This window comes from Oncorhynchus clarkii, chromosome 2 (assembly GCF_045791955.1).
Source record: "Oncorhynchus clarkii lewisi isolate Uvic-CL-2024 chromosome 2, UVic_Ocla_1.0, whole genome shotgun sequence".
NCBI classification, from domain to species: domain Eukaryota; kingdom Metazoa; phylum Chordata; class Actinopteri; order Salmoniformes; family Salmonidae; genus Oncorhynchus; species Oncorhynchus clarkii.
In genome coordinates this window covers 97,505,507-97,522,788 of record NC_092148.1, presented here as the reverse complement: position 1 = coordinate 97,522,788, position 17,282 = coordinate 97,505,507, and positions in this window count along the sequence as shown.

Here is a 17,282-nt window from a genome sequence, read left to right as displayed (position 1 = left end):
TGTGCTGTCAGAACCTTACTGAGTCTGTGCTGTGAGAACCTTACTGAGTCTTTGTGCTGTCAGAACCTTATTGAGTCTTTGTGCTGTCAGAACCTTATTGAGTCGTTGTGCTGTCAGAACCTTAGTGAGTCTTTGTGCTCCAGAGTTCTCCCTTTGCCAAGCAAAAGAGCTTAAACATTTGACTTTGATGCTGGTGAACGGACATGATGGTTTGAGTGGAAAAACAAAGCTGAAGAGAGAGAAGAAAAACAAAGAGGGAAACATGGAGAAGTTCACTGCACATTTGACAGTATAAGAAAAGGTGTGTGTCACACTGCAGATTCTATTGGAGGACTTCTCCAAAAGGATTGAAAGAGAAGATGGGGAAACACGTGTACCACATTCGACACCAATACTTCAAACTGAGAGAATTAAAAGAGAATCTGGGGAAAGAGGAGATCATTGTGCATATTGACTTTTTAGAGAACTTCCTGTGTAAATACACCAGTGAAGTCTAGGCAGTTCACTTTGGTGATTCTCACAAGCAGGTGACCCTCCACACCTGTGTTGGATATTACCACATATGATACAGTTTCACTTTGCTCACTGAGCTCTTCTATGCGGCATGACCCATCTGCTATCTGGGCCCATCTCTTAAAAACACTGGCATACTTCCTTGAGCTTTGCCCATCAGCTACAGCTGTACACTTTGTGAGTGATGGGTCTACAACCCAGTATAGGACTAAAAAATAATTTCTACTATCTCTCCAACCTTCAGGGCGTTTACCCTGGTATCGTGCAAAACATTCACAGAGAGAGTGGTGCTCTTGTGAAAACCCAGAGTCGAGTTGTCCCCAACCATTTTGGGGGGTGGGGGGGGGGGGGCAATGAGAGGCAACATCATGCGATAAAGACCACAGCATGTGGACTTGGACATGTCCCGGAGCCCCATCCAGTGACCAAAAGGCACATGGAGCTGGATGCCTTGGTCTGGGAGGAACATAGCTCTCTTTCTAAGCCTTAGATACACCTGGAAACTCACTATACAGTACATACAAAGCAGGACATAAATCTAGTTGTAGCATCTAAGTGTAGTCAAGGACAAGACATTGTTCTCATGTTGACAAGGTGCTCGTTCCAGTGTTTTGGAATCTTACTTTGTCCTATATTAATTAAATGTTTAGCAATGGTTGCTGTTCAAAATGTTTGCAATAAAATGTTGTTTTCATACGTTTTTTATTTACATAGATGTCATTTCCATCACACCTTGTCATTTCCACCTCACCTTGTCATTTCCACCACACCTTGTCATTTCCATCACACCTTGTCATTTCCACCCACACCTTGTCATTTCCACCCACACCTTGTCATTTCCACCCACACCTTGTCATTTCCACCCACACCTTGTCATTTCCACCCACACCTTGTCATTTCCACCCACACCTTGTCATTTCCACCCACACCTTGTCATTTCCACCCACACCTTGTCATTTCCACCCACACCTTGTCATTTCCACCACACCTTGTCATTTCCATCACACCTTGTCATTTCCACCCACACCTTGTCATTTCCACCCACACCTTGTCATTTCCATCACACCTTGTCATTTCCACCCACACCTTGTCATTTCCACCACACCTTGTCATTTCCACCCACACCTTGTCATTTCCACCCACACCTTGTCATTTCCACCCACACCTTGTCATTTCCACCCACACCTTGTCATTTCCACCCACACCTTGTCATTTCCACCCACACCTTGTCATTTCCACCCACACCTTGTCATTTCCACCCACACCTTGTCATTTCCACCCACACCTTGTCATTTCCACCCACACCTTGTCATTTCCACCCAAACCTTGTCATTTCCACCCAAACCTTGTCATTTCCACCCACACCTTGTCATTTCCGCCCACACCTTGTCATTTCCACCCACACCTTGTCATTTCCACCCACACCTTGTCATTTCCACCCACACCTTGTCATTTCCACCCACACCTTGTCATTTCCACCCACACCTTGTCATTTCCACCCACACCTTGTCATTTCCACCCACACCTTGTCATTTCCACCCACACCTTGTCATTTCCACCCACACCTTGTCATTTCCACCACACCTTGTCATTTCCATCACACCTTGTCATTTCCATCACACCTTGTCATTTCCACCACACCTTGTCATTTCCACCCACACCTTGTCATTTCCATCACACCTTGTCATTTCCACCCACACCTTGTCATTTCCATCACACCTTGTCATTTCCACCCACACCTTGTCATTTCCACCACACCTTGTCATTTCCATCACACCTTGTCATTTCCACCCACACCTTGTCATTTCCACCCACACCTTGTCATTTCCATCACACCTTGTCATTTCCACCCACACCTTGTCATTTCCACCACACCTTGTCATTTCCACCCACACCTTGTCATTTCCACCCACACCTTGTCATTTCCACCCACACCTTGTCATTTCCACCCACACCTTGTCATTTCCACCCACACCTTGTCATTTCCACCCACACCTTGTCATTTCCACCCACACCTTGTCATTTCCACCCACACCTTGTCATTTCCACCCACACCTTGTCATTTCCACCCAAACCTTGTCATTTCCACCCAAACCTTGTCATTTCCACCCAAACCTTGTCATTTCCACCCACACCTTGTCATTTCCGCCCACACCTTGTCATTTCCACAGATACTGTAGATATAATTGATACTGTAGATACTGTAGATACTGTAGATATTATCGATACTGTAAATAATATAGATACGGTAGATACTATAGATACTATAGATACTGTAGATACTGTAGATACTGTAGGTACTGTAGACACTATAGATACTATAGATACTGTAGATACTGTATATATAATTGATAGTGTAGATACTATAGATACTGTAGACACTATAGATACTGTAGATATAATTGATACTGTAGATACTGTAGATATTATCGATACTGTAAATAATATAGATACGGTAGATACTATAGATACTGTAGATACTATTGATACTATAGATACTGTAGATACTGTAGATACTGAGATACTATAGATACTATAGATACTGTAGATACTATAGACACTGAGATACTATAGATACTGAGATACTGTAGATACTGTAGATAATATAGATAATATAGATACTATCGATACGGTAAATACTATAGATACTGTAGATACTGATATACTGTAAATACTGTAGATACTCTAGATACTATGGATAATTTAGATACTATAGATAGTGTAATTGCTATAAATACTGTAGATACTGATATACTGTAGATACTACAGATAATATAGATACTATAGATACTGTAAATACTATAGATACTGTAGATACTATAGATACTGTAAATACTATAGATACTGATATACTATAGATACTGATATACTATAGATACTATAGTTACGGTACATACTGTAGGTACTATAGTTACTGTAGATACTGTAGATACTGTAGATACTATAGATAATATAGATACTGTAAATACTATAGATACTGTAGATACTGTAAATACTATAGATACTGTAAATACTATAGATACTATAGATACTGTAAATACTATAGATACTGTAGATACTGTAAATACTGTGATACTGTTAATGCTGTAGATACTGTAAATACTGTAGATACTGATATACTATAAATATTATAGATACTGTAGATACTGTAGATAATATAGATACTCTAGATACCGTAGGTACTGGGATACTGTAGGTTCTGTAGATATTTAGATTCTGTAGATATTGAGATACTGTAGATACTATAAATACTGTAGATACTATAGACACTGAGATACTATAGATACTGAGATACTGTAGATACTGTAGATAATATAGATAATATAGATACTATCGATACGGTAAATACTATAGATACTGTAGATACTGATATACTGTAAATACTGTAGATACTCTAGATACAATGGATAATTTAGATACTATAGATAGTGTAATTGCTATAAATACTGTAGATACTGATATACTGTAGATACTACAGATAATATAGATACTATAGATACTGTAAATACTATAGATACTGTAGATACTATAGATACTGTAAATACTATAGATACTGATATACTATAGATACTGATATACTATAGATACTATAGTTACGGTAGATACTGTAGGTACTATAGTTACTGTAGATACTGTAGATACTGTAGATACTATAGATAATATAGATACTGTAAATACTATAAATACTGTAGATACTGTAAATACTATAGATACTGTAAATACTATAGATACTGTAAATACTATAGATACTATAGATACTGTAAATACTATAGATACTGTAGATACTGTAAATACTGTAGATACTGTAAATGCTGTAGATACTGTAAATACTGTAGATACTGATATACTATAAATATTATAGATACTGTAGATAATATAGATACTCTAGATACCGTAGGTACTGGGATACTGTAGGTTCTGTAGATATTTAGATTCTGTAGATATTGAGATACTGTAGATACTGTAGATACTGAGATACTATAGATACTATAAATACTGTAGATACTATAGACACTGAGATACTATAGATACTGAGATACTGTAGATACTGTAGATAATATAGATAATATAGATACTGTAAATACTGAGATACTATAGATTATGTAGATACTGAGATACTGTAGATACTGTAGATACTATAGATACCATATATTATGTAGATACTGAGATACTGTAGATACTGTAGATGCTGTAAATACTGAGACACTATAGATACTGAGAGACAATAGATACAATAGATACTGTAGATACTATAGCTGATCCCTTACCTTCCTCATGATAATTTATGCCCCACAAGGTGAGATCTTGCATGTAGCCCCAGACCGAGGGTGATTGACCGTCATCTTGAACTTCATCCATTTTCTAATAATTGCGCCAACAGTTGTTGCCTTCTCACCAAGCTGCTTGCCTATTGTCCAGTAGCCCATCCCAGCCATGTGCAGGTCTACAATTTATCCCTGACGTCCTTACACAGATGTCTGGTTTTGGCCATTGTGGAGAGGTTGGAGTCCGTTTGATTGAGTGTGTGGACAGGTGTCTTTTATACAGGTAACGAGTTCAAACAGGTGCAGTTAATACAGGTAATGAGTGGAGAACAGGAGGGCTTCTTAAAGAAAAACTAACAGGTCTGTGAGAGCCGGAATTCTTACTGGTTGGTAGGTGATCAAATACTTATGTCATGCAATAACATGTAAATTAATTACTTAAAAATCATACAATGATTTTTTGTTTTAGATTCCGTCTCTCACAGTTGAAATGTACCTATGATAAAAATTACAGACCTCTACGTGCTTTGTAAGTAGGAAAACCTGCAAAATCGGCAGTGTGTCAAATACTTGTTCTCCCCACTGTATATTGTAGATATGGATACTGAGATACTGTAGGGGGCTGTAGATACTGTAGGTACTGTAGATACTATAGATATGGTAGATACTGTAGGTACTGTAGATACTATAGATATGGTAGATACTATAGATACTGAGATACTGTAGTGGGCTGTAGATACTGTAGGTACTGTAGATACTATAGATATGGTAGATACTATAGATACTGAGATACTGTAGTGGGCTGTAGATACTGTAGGTACTGTAGATACTATAGATACTGTAGATACTATAGATACTGTAGATACTGTAGATGGGCTGTAGATACTATAGATACTGTAGATACTATAGATACTGTAGATGGGCTGTAGATACTGTAGATACTATAGATACTGTAGGTACTGTAGATACTATGATACTGTAGATACTATAGATACTGTAGATGGGTGCTTCTGCAACTACTGGCGCCTCTTTTTCCTCTGGTATATTTTGGGGATTTTATACAAAATAAAAAAATATTTGTATGTTAAATTCAATCTGGAATCATCCCAGACGTTTTTTGAACAGCTCTCTATCAAGTATTTCAGCTACTTTTCAGATGCATTTTATACTTCAATTTCACTATTTTGCCCTTGTCCCTGACCCAGACTTCTAAGCTTCTACTATGTTTTTCTATGAGAAAACATTAATAAACCTAGGTAAATATTGCTTGTGTAGAGAATGTTTTAATTGTTAGTCATTTCCAAACTGGCTATAATTTTTTAAATTTGTAGGAGAAATGTTGAATTTAAAAAAGGGAGAGATACTGGAAAGAAACAGACAGGGAGAGATACTGGAAAGAAACAGACAGGGAGAGATACTGGAAGGAAACAGACAGGGAGAGATACTGGAAGGAAACAGACAGGGAGAGATACTGGAAGGAAACAGACAGGGAGAGATACTGGAAGGAAACAGTCAGGGAGAGATACTGGAAGGAAACATACAGGGAGAGATACTGGAAGGAAACAGACAGGGAGAAGTTATATCTATCTCTGAGCTTACAAAACGAGAACAAAGAAACAAGAGATGGAAATGTAACCAACGGAATAGAAGACAGACTTTAAAGAGAACAGTTGCAATGGAGACCTACCTATCAGGCAACACACCACCTCAGTCACCAGATGACTTGCAGCCAGAACATGAGGCTAACATACCTGCCCCTGACTTACCTGCCCCTAACTTACCTGCCCCGACTTACCTGACTTACCTGCCCCTAACTTACCTGCCCCTGACTTACCTGCCCCTGACTTACCTGCCCCTAACTTACCTGCCCCTGACTTACCTGCCCCTGACTTACCTGCCCCTGACACCCTGATACCCCTTCCTCGTCGTCTGCAACAAGAATGAGAAGTCGAATACTTGCTGGAAGGAAAAAGGTTGGAAGAGGTCGCTCAAAAGCATACAGAGATCTTAGTATGACAAATGTCAAACTTGATAAAGCTTTACGGAAAGCTGAGAAATACAAAAAAAAGTACGATCGACTGATGAACAAAATGAAGAGACAAGATTCCCCAAAGACAAAGACAAAACAGTAAATGAACTCCGAAGAACCTGAGAAGGATTTGATTGTTTCAAAATGCAAAAAGAAAATGTGAATTTTCAGCAAAAGCAACGAGGGAAAATGTGTAACAGAATTAGCACTGCCACAGAAGAGAAACTCACTCGATTCTATGAATGTGATGACAACAGCAGAACAACAACAGGGGGAAAGGACACACTAACGAGGAACAAGAAGAAAAACCAGAAGCGCTTCTTGAATGGCACAATTCAGAACCTTTATCAGAAGTTTAAGAGGGAATATTCAGAACTTCAAATTTCCTACTTTCCTTCTGCAAATTTTGCGTTGTCAAGCCAATGGTCTAAGATAAACTAACATGCCAAACTCCAGTTCATGGCAGACAAAAGTGATCAGCTGCAACAACATTGAGAACCTTATTGAGTTTTTGTGCTGTCAGAACCTGATTGAGTCTGTGCTGTGAGAACCTTAGTGAGTCTTTGTGCTGTGAGAACCTTAGTGAGTCTTTGTGCTGTGAGAACCTTAGTGAGTCTTTGTGCTGTCAGAACCTGATTGAGTCTGTGCTGTGAGAACCTTATTGAGTCTGTGCTGTGAGAACCTTACTGAGTCTTTGTGCTGTCAGAACCTTATTGAGTCTGTGCTGTTTGAACCTTACTGAGTCTTTGTGCTGTCAGAACCTTACTGAGTCTTTGTGCTGTGAGAACCTTACTGAGTCTTTGTGCTGTCAGAACCTTACTGAGTCTGTGCTGTGAGAACCTTACTGAGTCTTTGTGCTGTCAGAACCTTACTGAGTCTGTGCTGTGAGAACCTTACTGAGTCTTTGTGCTGTCAGAACCTTATTGAGTCTTTGTGCTGTCAGAACCTTATTGAGTCGTTGTGCTGTCAGAACCTTAGTGAGTCTTTGTGCTCCAGAGTTCTCCCTTTTACCAAGCAAAAGAGCTTAAACATTTGACTTTGATGCTGGTGAACGGACATGGTGGTTTGAGTGGAAAAACAAAGCTGAAGAGAGAGAAGAAAAACAAAGAGGGAAACATGGAGAAGTTCACTGCACATTTGACAGTATAAGAAAAGGTGTGTGTCACACTGCAGATTCTATTGGAGGACTTCTCCAAAAGGATTGAAAGAGAAGATGGGGAAACACGTGTACCACATTCGACACCAATACTTCAAACTGAGAGAATTAAAAGAGAATCTGGGGAAAGAGGAGATCATTGTGCATATTGACTTTTTAGAGAACTTCCTGTGTAAATACAGCAGTGAAGTCTAGGCAGTTCACTTTGGTGATTCTCACAAGCAGGTGACCCTCCACACCTGTGTTGGATATTACCACATATGATACAGTTTCACTTTGCTCACTGAGCTCTTCTATGCGGCATGACCCATCTGCTATCTGGGCCCATCTCTTAAAAACACTGGCATACTTCCTTGAGCTTTGCCCATCAGCTACAGCTGTACACTTTGTGAGTGATGGGTCTACAACCCAGTATAGGACTAAAAAATAATTTCTACTATCTCTCCACCCTTCAGGGCGTTTACCCTGGTATCGTGCAAAACATTCACAGAGAGAGTGGTGCTCTTGTGAAAACCCAGAGTCGAGTTGGCCCCAACCATTTTGGGGGGTGGGGGGGGGGGGGGGGGGGGGCAATGAGAGGCAACATCATGCGATAAAGACCACAGCATGTGGACTTGGACATGTCTCGGAGCCCCATCCAGTGACCAAAAGGCACATGGAGCTGGATGCCTTGGTCTGGGAGGAACATAGCTCTCTTTCTAAGCCTTAGATACACCTGGAAACTCACTATACAGTACATACAAAGCAGGACATAAATCTAGTTGTAGCATCTAAGTGTAGTCAAGGACAAGACATTGTTCTCATGTTGACAAGGTGCTCGTTCCAGTGTTTTGGAATCTTACTTTGTCCTATATTAATTAAATGTTTAGCAATGGTTGCTGTTCAAAATGTTTGCAATAAAATGTTGTTTTCATACGTTTTTTATTTACATAGATGTCATTTCCATCACACCTTGTCATTTCCACCCACACCTTGTCATTTCCATCACACCTTGTCATTTCCACCACACCTTGTCATTTCCATCACACCTTGTCATTTCCACCACACCTTGTCATTTCCACCACACCTTGTCATTTCCACCACACCTTGTCATTTCCACCACACCTTGTCATTTCCATCACACCTTGTCATTTCCACCACACCTTGTCATTTCCACCCACACCTTGTCATTTCCATCCACACCTTGTCATTTCCACCACACCTTGTCATTTCCACCACACCTTGTCATTTCCACCCACACCTTGTTATTTCCACCACACCTTGTCATTTCCACCCACACCTTGTTATTTCCACCACACCTTGTCATTTCCACCCACACCTTGTCATTTCCATCACACCTTGTCATTTCCACCACACCTTGTAATTTCCACCACACCTTGTCATTTCCACCACACCTTGTCATTTCCACCACACCTTGTCATTTCCACCCACACCTTGTAATTTCCACCACACCTTGTCATTTTCATCACACCTTGTCATTTCCACCACACCTTGTCATTTCCACCCACACCTTGTCATTTCCATCACACCTTGTCATTTCCACCCACACCTTGTCATTTCCACCACACCTTGTCATTTCCACCACACCTTGTCATTTCCATCACACCTTGTCATTTCCACCCACACCTTGTCATTTCCACCACACCTTGTCATTTCCACCACACCTTGTCATTTCCACCACACCTTGTCATTTCCATCACACCTTGTCATTTCCACCACACCTTGTTATTTCCACCACAACCCATATCTTTGAGGTAAATGAGTATGTTATGTATACAATCATATGGTTGTTATCATAATCTCACAAAAAGTTTGGGTGGAAAGATCTTATGATACTGAGATACTGTAGACACTGTAGATACTATAGATACTGTAGATACTGTAGATATAATTGATATTGTAGATACTATAGATACTGTAGACACTATAGATACTGTAGATATAATTGATACTGTAGACACTATAGATACTGTAGATACTGTAGATATAATTGATACTGTAGATACTATAGATACTGTAGACACTAGATACTGTAGATATAATTGATACTGTAGATACTGTAGATATTACCGATACTGTAAATAATATAGATACGGTAGATACTATAGATACTGTAGCTACTGTAGGTACTGTAGGTACTGTAGGTACTGTAGGTACTGTAGATATAATTGATAGTGTAGATACTATAGATACTGTAGACACTATAGATACTGTAGATATAATTGATACTGTAGATACTGTAGATATTATCGATACTGTAAATAATATAGATACGGTAGATACTATAGACACTGAGCTACTATAGATACTGAGATACTGTAGATAATATAGATAATATAGATACTATCGATACGGTAAATACTATAGATACTGTAGATACTGATATACTGTAGATACTATAGATACTGTAAATACTATAGATACTGTAGATACTATAGATACTGTAAATACTATAGATACTGATATACTATAGATACTGATATACTATAGATAATATAGTTACGGTAGATACTGTAGGTACTATAGTTACTGTAGATACTGTAGATACTGTAGATACTATAGATAATATAGATACTGTAAATACTATAGATACTGTAGATACTGTAAATACTATAGATACTGTAAATACTATAGATACTGTAAATACTATAGATGCTATAGATACTGTAAATACTATAGATACTGTAGATACTGTAAATACTATAGATACTGTAAATACTATAGATACTGTAAATACTATAGATGCTATAGATACTGTAAATACTATAGATACTGTAGATGCTGTAAATACTGTAGATACTGTAAATACTGTAGATACTGTAAATACTGTAGATACTGTAAATACTGATATACTATAAATATTATAGATACTGTAGATACTGTAGATGCAGTAGATGCTGAGATACTGTAAAAACTGTAGATAATGTAGATGCTGAGATACTATAGGTGCTGTAGATACTGTAGATACTGTAGATGCTGAGATACTGTAGATACTGTAGATACTGTAGATACTGTAGATACTGTAGATACTGTAGATACTGTAGATGCTGAGATACTGTAAATACTGTAGATACTGTAGATACTATGGATACTGTGATACACAGATACTGTAGATACGGTGATAGAGATACTGTTGATACTGTAAATACTGAGATACTATAGATTATGTAGATACTGAGATACTGTAGATACTGTAGATACTATAGATACTATAGATACCATAGATTATGTAGATACTGAGATACTGTAGATACTGTAGATGCTGTAAATACTGAGACACTATAGATACTGAGAGACAATAGATACAATAGATACTGTAGATACTATAGCTGATCCCTTACCTTCCTCATGATAATTTATGCCCCACAAGGTGAGATCTTGCATGTAGCCCCAGACCGAGGGTGATTGACCGTCATCTTGAACTTCATCCATTTTCTAATAATTGCGCCAACAGTTGTTGCCTTCTCACCAAGCTGCTTGCCTATTGTCCAGTAGCCCATCCCAGCCATGTGCAGGTCTACAATTTATCCCTGACGTCCTTACACAGCTGTCTGGTTTTGGCCATTGTGGAGAGGTTGGAGTCTGTTTGATTGAGTGTGTGGACAGGTGTCTTTTATACAGGTAACGAGTTCAAACAGGTGCAGTTAATACAGGTAATGAGTGGAGAACAGGAGGGCTTCTTAAAGAAAAACTAACAGGTCTGTGAGAGCCGGAATTCTTACTGGTTGGTAGGTGATCAAATACTTATGTCATGCAATAAAATGTAAATTAATTACTTAAAAATCATACAATGATTTTTTGTTTTAGATTCCGTCTCTCACAGTTGAAATGTACCTATGATAAAAATTACAGACCTCTACGTGCTTTGTAAGTAGTAAAACCTGCAAAATCGGCAGTGTGTCAAATACTTGTTCTCCCCACTGTATATTGTAGATATAGATACTGAGATACTGTAGGGGGGCTGTAGATACTGTAGGTACTGTAGATACTATAGATATGGTAGATACTATAGATACTGATATACTGTAGGGGGCTGTAGATACTGTAGGTACTGTAGATACTATAGATATGGTAGATACTATAGATACTGAGATACTGTAGTGGGCTGTAGATACTGTAGGTACTGTAGATACTATAGATATGGTAGATACTATAGATACTGTAGATACTATAGATACTGAGATACTGTAGTGGGCTGTAGATACTGTAGGTACTGTAGATACTATAGATACTGTAGATACTATAGATACTGAGATACTGTAGTGGGCTGTAGATACTATAGATACTGTAGATACTATAGATACTGTAGATGGGTGCTTCTGCAACTACTGGCGCCTCTTTTTCCTCTGGTATATTTTGGGGATTTTATACAAAATAAAAAAATATTTGTATGTTAAATTCAATCTGGAATCATCCCAGACGTTTTTTGAACAGCTCTCTATCAAGTATTTCAGCTACTTTTCAGATGCATTTTATACTTCAATTTCACTATTTTGCCCTTGTCCCTGACCCAGACTTCTAAGCTTCTACTATGTTTTTCTATGAGAAAACATTAATACATCGAGGTAAATATTGCTTGTGTAGAGAATATTTTAATTGTTAGTCATTTCCAAACTGGCTATAATTTTTTTAATTTGTAGTAGAAATGTTGAATTTAAAAAAGGGAGAGATACTGGAAAGAAACAGACAGGGAGAGATACTGGAAGAAAACAGACAGGGAGAGATACTGGAAGGAAACAGACAGGGAGAGATACTGGAAGGAAACAGACAGGGAGAGATACTGGAAGGAAACAGACAGGGAGAGATACTGGAAGGAAACAGTCAGGGAGAGATACTGGAAGGAAACATACAGGGAGAGATACTGGAAGGAAACAGACAGGGAGAAGTTATATCTATCTCTGAGCTTACAAAACGAGAACAAAGAAACAAGAGATGGAAATGTAACCAACGGAATAGAAGACAGACTTTAAAGAGAACAGTTGCAATGGAGACCTACCTATCAGGCAACACACCACCTCAGTCACCAGATGACTTGCAGCCAGAACATGAGGCTAACATACCTGCCCCTGACTTACCTGCCCCTAACTTACCTGCCCCGGACTTACCTGCCCCTAACTTACCTGCCCCTAACTTACCTGCCCCTGACTTACCTGCCCCTAACTTACCTGCCCCTGACTTACCTGCCCCTGACTTACCTGCCCCTGACACCCTGATACCCCTTCCTCGTCGTCTGCAACAAGAATGAGAAGTCGAATACTTGCTGGAAGGAAAAAGGTTGGAAGAGGTCGCTCAAAAGCATACAGAGATCTTAGTATGACAAATGTCAAACTTGATAAAGCTTTACGGAAAGCTGAGAAATACAAAAAAAAGTACGATCGACTGATGAACAAAATGAAGAGACAAGATTCCCCAAAGACAAAGACAAAACAGTAAATGAACTCCGAAGAACTTGAGAAGGATTTGATTGTTTCAAAATGCAAAAAGAAAATGTGAATTTTCAGCAAAAGCAATGAGGGAAAATGTGTAACAGAATTAGCACTGCCACAGAAGTGTGCTCCAGAGTTCTCCCTTTGCCAAGCAAAAGAGCTTAAACATTTGACTTTGATGCTGGTGAACGGACATGGTGGTTTGAGTGGAAAAACAAAGCTGAAGAGAGAGAAGAAAAACAAAGAGTGAAACATGGAGAAGTTCACTGCACATTTGACAGTATAAGAAAAGGTGTGTGTCACACTGCAGATTCTATTGGAGGACTTCTCCAAAAGGATTGAAAGAGAAGATGGGGAAACACGTGTACCACATTCGACACCAATACTTCAAACTGAGAGAATTAAAAGAGAATCTGGGGAAAGAGGAGATCATTGTGCATATTGACTTTTTAGAGAACTTCCATACAAATACACCAGTGAAGTCTAGGCAGTTCACTTTGGTGATTCTCACAAGCAGGTGACCCTCCACACCTGTGTTGGATATTACCACATATGATACAGTTTCACTTTGCTCACTGAGCTCTTCTATGCGGCATATCTGCTATCTGGGCCCATCTCTTAAAAACACTGGCATACTTCCTTGAGCTTTGCCCATCAGCTACAGCTGTACACTTTGTGAGTGATGGGTCTACAACCCAGTATAGGACTAAAAAATAATTTCTACTATCTCTCCAACCTTCAGGGCGTTTACCCTGGTATCGTGCAAAACATTCACAGAGAGAGTGGTGCTCTTGTGAAAACCCAGAGTCGAGTTGTCCCCAACCATTTTGGGGGGTGGGGGGGGGGGGGGCAATGAGAGGCAACATCATGCGATAAAGACCACAGCATGTGGACTTGGACATGTCCCGGAGCCCCATCCAGTGACCAAAAGGCACATGGAGCTGGATGCCTTGGTCTGGGAGGAACATAGCTCTCTTTCTAAGCCTTAGATACACCTGGAAACTCACTATACAGTACATACAAAGCAGGACATAAATCTAGTTGTAGCATCTAAGTGTAGTCAAGGACAAGACATTGTTCTCATGTTGACAAGGTGCTCGTTCCAGTGTTTTGGAATCTTACTTTGTCCTATATTAATTAAATGTTTAGCAATGGTTGCTGTTCAAAATGTTTGCAATAAAATGTTGTTTTCATACGTTTTTTATTTACATAGATGTCATTTCCATCACACCTTGTAATTTCCACCTCACCTTGTCATTTCCACCACACCTTGTCATTTCCACCCACACCTTGTCATTTCCACCCACACCTTGTCATTTCCACCCACACCTTGTCATTTCCACCCACACCTTGTCATTTCCACCCACACCTTGTCATTTCCACCCACACCTTGTCATTTCCACCCAAACCTTGTCATTTCCACCCAAACCTTGTCATTTCCACCCAAACCTTGTCATTTCCACCCACACCTTGTCATTTCCACCACACCTTGTCATTTCCACCCACACCTTGTCATTTCCACCACACCTTGTCATTTCCACCCACACCTTGTCATTTCCATCACACCTTGTCATTTCCACCCACACCTTGTCATTTCCACCCACACCTTGTCATTTCCATCACACCTTGTCATTTCCACCCACACCTTGTCATTTCCATCACACCTTGTCATTTCCACCACACCTTGTCATTTCCATCACACCTTGTCATTTCCATCACACCTTGTCATTTCCACCCACACCTTGTCATTTCCACCACACCTTGTCATTTCCACCCACACCTGTCATTTCCACCCACACCTTGTCATTTCCACCCACACCTTGTAATTTCCACCCACACCTTGTCATTTCCACCCACACCTTGTCATTTCCACCCACACCTTGTCATTTCCACCCACACCTTGTCATTTCCACCCACACCTTGTCATTTCCATCACACCTTGTCATTTCCACCCACACCTTGTCATTTCCATCACACCTTGTCATTTCCATCACACCTTGTCATTTCCATCACAACCCATATCTTTGAGGTAAATGAGTATGTTATGTATACAATCATATGGTTGTTATCATAATCTCACAAAAAGTTTGGGTGGAAAGATCTTATGATACTGAGATACTGTAGACACTGTAGATACTATAGATACTGTAGATACTGTAGATATAATTGATACTGTAGATACTATAGATACTGTAGACACTATAGATACTGTAGATACTGTAGATATAATTGACACTATAGATACTATAGATACTGTAGATACTGTAGATATAATTGATACTGTAGATACTATAGATACTGTAGACACTATAGATACTGTAGATATAATTGATACTGTAGATACTGTAGATACTGTAGATATTATCGATACTGTAAATAATATAGATACGGTAGATACTATAGATACTATAGATACTGTAGATACTGTAGATACTGTAGGTACTGTAGACACTATAGATACTATAGATACTGTAGATACTGTATGTATAATTGATAGTGTAGATACTATAGATACTGTAGACACTATAGATACTGTAGATATAATTGATACTGTAGATACTGTAGATATTATCGATACTGTAAATAATATAGATACGGTAGATACTATAGATACTGTAGATACTATTGATACTATAGATACTGTAGATACTGAGATACTATAGATACTATAGATACTGTAGATACTATAGACACTGAGATACTATAGATACTGAGATACTGTAGATACTGTAGATAATATAGATAATATAGATACTATCGATACGGTAAATACTATAGATACTGTAGATACTGATATACTGTAAATACTGTAGATACTCTAGATACTATGGATAATTTAGATACTATAGATAGTGTAATTGCTATAAATACTGTAGATACTGATATACTGTAGATACTACAGATAATATAGATACTATAGATACTGTAAATACTATAGATACTGTAGATACTATAGATACTGTAAATACTATAGATACTGATATACTATAGATACTGATATACTATAGATACTATAGTTACGGTACATACTGTAGGTACTATAGTTACTGTAGATACTGTAGATACTGTAGATACTATAGATAATATAGATACTGTAAATACTATAGATACTGTAGATACTGTAAATACTATAGATACTGTAAATACTATAGATACTGTAAATACTATAGATACTATAGATACTGTAAATACTATAGATACTGTAGATACTGTAAATACTGTGATACTGTTAATGCTGTAGATACTGTAAATACTGTAGATACTGATATACTATAAATATTATAGATACTGTAGATACTGTAGATAATATAGATACTCTAGATACCGTAGGTACTGGGATACTGTAGGTTCTGTAGATATTTAGATTCTGTAGATATTGAGATACTGTAGATACTATAAATACTGTAGATACTATAGACACTGAGATACTATAGATACTGAGATACTGTAGATAATGTAGATAATATAGATAATATAGATACTATCGATACGGTAAATACTATAGATACTGTAGATACTGATATACTGTAAATACTGTAGATACTCTAGATACAATGGATAATTTAGATACTATAGATAGTGTAATTGCTATAAATACTGTAGATACTGATATACTGTAGATACTACAGATAATATAGATACTATAGATACTGTAAATACTATAGATACTGTAGATACTATAGATACTGTAAATACTATAGATACTGATATACTATAGATACTGATATACTATAGATACTATAGTTACGGTAGATACTGTAGGTACTATAGTTACTGTAGATACTGTAGATACTGTAGATACTATAGATAATATAGATACTGTAAATACTATAAATACTGTAGATACTGTAAATACTATAGATACTGTAAATACTATAGATACTGTAAATACT